The following is a 6,743-nucleotide window of genomic DNA, read 5'->3' on the forward strand; positions in this document are numbered from 1 at the left end:
CTGAATAATGTTTTGTAATACTACATAAATGGTTTGTAACTGGCCAATGAGTGCTAATAATTATTGCAATGAGATGACTTCTGAATAATAGTTTGTAATACTACATAAATGCTTTATAACTATCCAAAGCATGTCAATTATTACTTCAATGAGATGACTTCTGAATAATGTTTTGTAATACTACATAAATGCTTTGTAACTGGCCAATGGGTTGACTTTTGAATAATGTTTTGTAATACTCCATAAATGCTTTGTAACTGGCTAATGAGTGCCAATAATTATGCAGATCGAATGGTACACTAGTGTAGTTCTGAATGATGAATAGCATAAGATTTAATGTATTGTTCACCTTCTGACCAAATTACCACCAATTACTGCGATATCTGTATGTCCTGTCCATCCTCGTGGTCATGGAGCACTCTATTGGTTTTTGGACTAATGTTGCATTGATGTAAGATTATGGACTCTAGAAGAATGTGGTGTTGACATATCAAGCTGTCCACCACTCTGACTGACAGAGATGTCATTATGGTCCAACTGTTTGGTGTACCTACTGTACTACCACAAGGACAACATGTAGTCTTAATACTACATTTCAGTGTCTTGGCTACACTGATAAATACTGCAGAGAAAAGAACTTCAGATTATCACACGTAGTGTTGTGCTTCTGTGAAAAGATATGGACTTTGGTGCAGCAATGTGCAACACACTGTGCTACAACCATGATGCTATCCTTCCCATTCCTTTCATAATTCTTGTAAAATTGGCAAAGACTGATATAATGCGTATGCACTCTATTTCATTTCTTAATATTTTCTGTACTCAGTGCGTGTGCACCCTATTTCATTTAATAATATGTTCTGTACTTATATTATTTATCAATAATGATATATATATGTCTATACTCTGTGACTGTAGACTTAGTAAACTAAAAAGATTATAGAAAGTTTGTTGCTCATGGCAAGTCCAATTGACTCACCATTGCTGCCAAATTTTTGGCCCCCCCCCCCCCCGCCCCCTCCCCACCCCCAGTGGAGGGTTTTGTAAGAAGTCTATGACTAAGGAATTTATTGCTAGCACATTCGAGCAGATATAACTTCGATGGATTGCTCACGCACTGCCTGCAATATGTAAGTCACAATAGAGTGACGGACCAGAGAGCAGTGTCGGCTGCAGTAGTAGTAGTAGCTCGCAGTTGGGCGGTTGGGTCAGGCCACTCATAGAGAGCAGTCGTCGAGCTTATAGCTTATAGAGAGCAGCAGAGTTATGGAATTACCAGGGTCGGTCATGGAGAACGATGGCAGTGCCTGGGCGATGTAGTATAAATAAAAGCAAAATATTTTTTTATTTATTACTGCGTGCATATGTTACTTGCTACAACTGATTTTTGTACTATTGTTATATCGAAGTCCTATGTAACTGTTTTTAAAAAAAGAAATCTTTGAATAATAATCTTTCTCATAAAGATAACTTTTAACAGTCATTCATCTGAATTCAAATTTTTTTTCCTAATTTCTCCCATCTGTAGTCATGGCAATTATCGTAAATAAAATCAGTTGTTTTTCATACATAACAAAATCTAGTGGCCAGCATTGCACTGGGCTGTGCCAGAAAAATTTCTTATAGGAGCAGATATATACGCGTTACCTGGCGACATCATTGAGGTAAGAATTTTCACTTTATTCAGAATGATTTTTCAGGGCCATGATGCAGCACTGCTGACGTCCCGATTTACCAGTTTAGATTCATCATCAGTTAATTATTGAAAGGTTACATTACAAGATTTTTGTTGAAAGGTTATATATGAGTCACCTTTTTATACAGAAGTTTGTCGCCTTTTTATTGGGAGGTTACGGAATTTATCTGTTGGGAGGTTACATGATATTACAGAAAGGTATCCTACTGCTCCCTCCACAGAGGTCCCTGGGGAGATAAATCTTACAATTGAAAATGTCACTTATGAACATGGCACTTATGCACACCAACAAACTGTGTCAGGTAGGACTGATGAACAACAATTTGCATTAGAGTGGAATGGCCTCTCATTCAGCACATGATGTGGCAGAAGTGGCGACAGACGTCTCTGGCATTCCCTCTTATCTCCGGCAGCATCTGGCACCTTGACAGTATCCAGCATCTTTGGCAGCTTCCGAACCACAGCTGGACCCTTGTCCTCATCCTGGTCAGGCCGCAGTCAGCCATCAGGGACTGGCGTGACAGAGCTGCATTTGATGTGCAACCCGCTCCCTGGTATAGAAATCCATTCTGCATTAGCAGGACATGGGACAGACCTACTCTTCCTGTTTGCTCGGCATTGGAACACATGCCAGCCAGCGCGGGACATCGAATTAGCTCGCCGTTTGTCGACGGGACACATCAGTCTCGGCACCCCACTGAGTCAGTTAGGCTTGGCACATGCATCGACTGTGGTGCCATGCCACTCACTAGTCCCTCAATTAGCTGTGTGGTGGGCCTTTGGCTGCTAGGGGGATGTTACTGGCGCGTGGTGGCGTCCCACTGTCTGTGCTGGCTTGAGACATGCCACCTCCACTGGGGCTGTGTCACGTGCATCAGCTGGTGGGTTCTGTCGCAGCAGGTGGTCCCCTTTCACCTGGGCTGCTACAGCTGACTCATTACGGCAACCCACTCCACTCACCTTTTGCTGGCTGCCGTGGGCCATGACGTCCAGTCTGCCTTGTTGGTTCTGGAGTTTGCACAATCCTCAAGTATGATCAAGTGCATAATCTCTCACAAATGTCATTACATCGATATAATCAGTTTACAGAAAAAAGTAATGAAGAGTAAAAACTTTTGTGCTTAATATTTTTTTCTTTTTTTGTAATATTACGAAGCACACAATTTAATGATTGCTGGGCCCTGTTAATGTTGTAAATTATGTGGTGTGAGGTTTTTTTGGTTTGTGTGTGTACGTGTTTTCTTTAGATTTTGGTTAGTTCAACTCAAGTCATACACCCTAATTTTAAGCTGGCGCTACCTCTATACCTCAACCAAACGTGCAGATTTCTCCCAATACAAAATACCAACTAATTGTACTACTGTATGCCTTTGCTAATACTACCGAAGCGAAATTTAATGCATTTTATTCCTTGTATACTCCTCTTTTAGTTTTCAATGTCCGGCGGTGTTGTCTGCTGACGCTGAAGTAGGCAGGAGGTTCGTCTACTCTCTCAGGTGCTGTTGATTTGCCTGATATCTTTGTAGTGACATTTGTGATTGTGTACATGTACTGAAATGAAACACAAGCATACTGCTTCATATATATATATATATATATATATATATATATATATATATATATATATATATATGCCACCTGCCAGTGAATGTTGTATATATATATATATATATATATATATATATATATATATATATATATATATATATGATGCAGTATGTTTGTGTTTCATTTCAGTACATGTACACAATCACAAATGTCATTACAAAGATATATGCCACCTGCCAGTGAATGTTGTATATATATATATATATATATATATATATATATATATATATATATATGATGCAGTATGTTTGTGTTTCATTTCAGTACATGTACACAATCACAAGTGTCATTACAAAGATTTCAGGCAAATCACCAGCACCTGAGTGTGTAGACGAACTTCCTGCCTACTTCAGCGTCAGCAGACATTCTTTTTTTCTAATAAAGTCTCCACACCATACGAAACACATCCGAAAATAGAGACGCACATGCTCATAACACACTGAGTCTTAGCGTCGACACGCGCCCAAAACGTGGAGCGAACACCATACGAAACACATCCAAAAATCGAGACGCACATGCTCTGTGGCACGATTTACCATCTTGACACCACGAAAACCATAAAGTGACGTACATCCGTTCCTTGGGCAGTGTACAAGAAGCCACGGAAAGTAAACAGAAACAATTTCATTGGCCATGGTGATACCTGTGAAGGCTCTTCTACGAAAAATCTATGACAGAGTACGATGCTGTATATCGGTCAAATTACGGCGGATCTCCTTGTTCTCCTGGGAGCGGAAATCGGACAACAATTGTGAGGTCCAAAGAAATAATAGCAGTACTCAGTTGTTTGGAGTACTCAGTATTGCAACGTGCCTGGTATGGTACGCCACGAAAAGTGCCAGTTGTTGATGACGTATAACTTGCAACGGAATTTTAATTCGATCTGCCACCTGCCAGTGTATGTTGTGAAGATGTCACTCATACGCAACTCATTTGACCATGTTCAACAAGGACTCATGCTGAAACTAGTGGAAATGACATCCAAACAAAATAACACCGAAATAGAACAAGTGGAAAATTATATGTTAAGCAACACAATATCTAGATTAAATTACATTAAACAGTTCATTCATTGGGACTTGCACCTTTTCTTCCCGTAGTAGTTCTCTTGAATCTTCGTACTCTAACAGATTAATATCGCTCGTTCCGATAGTTTCTGCGGCATTGTCTTGAGCTGAGTCCCCAGCGGCTGTGTATCAATTCCTGTTTGAATTTTCTCTGCGTGACCTCTGCGATGGCTTAGGCGGCCTCAGTTCCACATATTCGCTACGTTGGTTATTCCGTTGAGCTTGACCGTTGTATGTTCTGCTATTGCTGTGCTATTGGTCCCTAGAATTCTGTTGGCCCTGGTTAGAGTTCTGTTGCTCTCTCCAATTTCCATTCGGTCAGTAGTTGTGTTGTTGTTATGATTATAATTTCCTCATCTTCTTCTATTTTTCCATGATGGCTGGTTAATCCCATTGAAGTTTGAATTTGGTTTCTATTCGATCGATGATTACCCCCATTTCGTCCATTGTCATTCCTCTCTGGCGAATCTAGCCAGTTACGGTTATTATTTCTACTTCTTTCCCCCGAGCTGTGAATTACATTAACGTACTCGAATTCACACAGCGCGCTCTTGAAAGCTTCCATTGAATCGCTGCATCCATCGATGAGCAGTTGCTGGTAACGTAAAGGTAATTTAATGTAGCAGTGCCTTATAATTTCCTTGGGACTGTACGGTTGATCCAAGAATCGGTTCCTCTTGACCAGGGATTCGAAGAATTTGACAGAACTGGGGAAACCTGACGCTTCTGAATCCTTTCCTAACATGATCTCCTGTTTTATCCTTTGCTGTGTGTCTTGCAAACAGTATGTACGAGGTGCATTCAAGTTCTAAGGCCTCCGATTTTTTTCTTCGGACTGGAAAGAGATAGAAATGTGCACATTGTTTTAAAATGACGCCACGTTCATTGTCAATACGTCCCAGAGATGGCAGCACCGTACGGCAGATGGAATTTTACCGCCAGCGGCGAGAATGAGAACTGTTTTAAATACTTAAAATGGCGACGTTTTCCTTACTTGAACAGCGTGCAATCATTCGTTTTCTGAATTTGCGTGGTGTGAAACCAATTGAAATTCATCGACAGTTGAAGGAGACATGTGGTGATGGAGTTATGGATATGTCGAAAGTGCGTTCGTGGGTGCAACAGTTTAATGAAGGCAGAACATCGTGTGACAACAAACCGAAACAACCTTGGGCTCGCACAAGCCGGTCTGACGACGTGATCGAGAAAGTGGAGAGAATTGTTTTGGGGGATCGCCGAATGACTGTTGAACAGATCGCCTCCAGAGTTGGCATTTCTGTGGGTTCTGTGCACACAATCCTGCATGACGACCTGAAAATGCGAAAAGTGTCATCCAGGTGGGTGCCACGAATGCTGACGGACAACCACATGGCTGCCCATGTGGCACATTGTCAAGCAATGTTGACGCGCAACGACAGCATTAATGGGACTTTCTTTTCGTCGGTTGTGACAATGGATGAGACGTGGATGCCATTTTTCGGGTAACCGCCAGTGCTGAAAAAATGATGGTGTCCATGTTCTGGGACAGCGAGGGCGTAATCCTTACCCATTGCGTTCCAAAGGGCACTACGGTAACAGGTGCATCCTACGAAAATGTTTTGAAGAACAAATTCCTTCCTGCACTGCAACAAAAACGTCCGGGAAGGGCTGCGCGTGTGCTGTTTCACCAAGACAACGCACCCGCACATCGAGCTAACGTTACGCAACAGTTTCTTCGTGATAACAACTTTGAAGTGATTCCTCATGCTCCCTACTCACCTGACCTGACTCCTAATGACTTTTGGCTTTTTCCAACAATGAAAGACACTCTCCGTGGCCGCACATTCACCAGCCGTGCTGCTATTGCCTCAGCGATTTTCCAGTGGTCAAAACAGACTCCTAAAGAAGCCTTCGCCGCTGCCATGGAATCATGGCGGCAGCGTTGTGAAAAATGTGTACGTCTGCAGGGCGATTACGTCGAGAAGTAATGCCAGTTTCATCGATTTCGGGTGAGTGGTTAATTAGAAAAAAATCGGAGGCCTTAGAACTTGAATGCACCTCGTACTAAGGAATGCGTCCTTAAATACTTGGTAGGAGCAAAAACTCTCTGCAACTCCGAGTATATGTTCCGCAATCGACCCTTCTAAGGAACCACAGGTAAACTGGAGCTTGTACTTCAGTGGCCAAGATTCTGGTAGCACGTGATCGTACTGTGCCACACAGGTCTTTGGATGTAATGCGCTGCTTGCCTCCTAGTAGACTCGAAAATTCTGGATGGTCAAATGAATGTATGTGGTCGAAAGATTTGACGTATCCGCCTTACGAATTTTCCATCTCGTCTGCAGCGCGTGATTCCATATATCAGTGCCCAAACGACCTTCGTGCACTGTTAT

Source organism: Schistocerca americana, chromosome 3 (genome assembly GCF_021461395.2).
Source record: "Schistocerca americana isolate TAMUIC-IGC-003095 chromosome 3, iqSchAmer2.1, whole genome shotgun sequence".
NCBI lineage: Eukaryota > Metazoa > Arthropoda > Insecta > Orthoptera > Acrididae > Schistocerca > Schistocerca americana.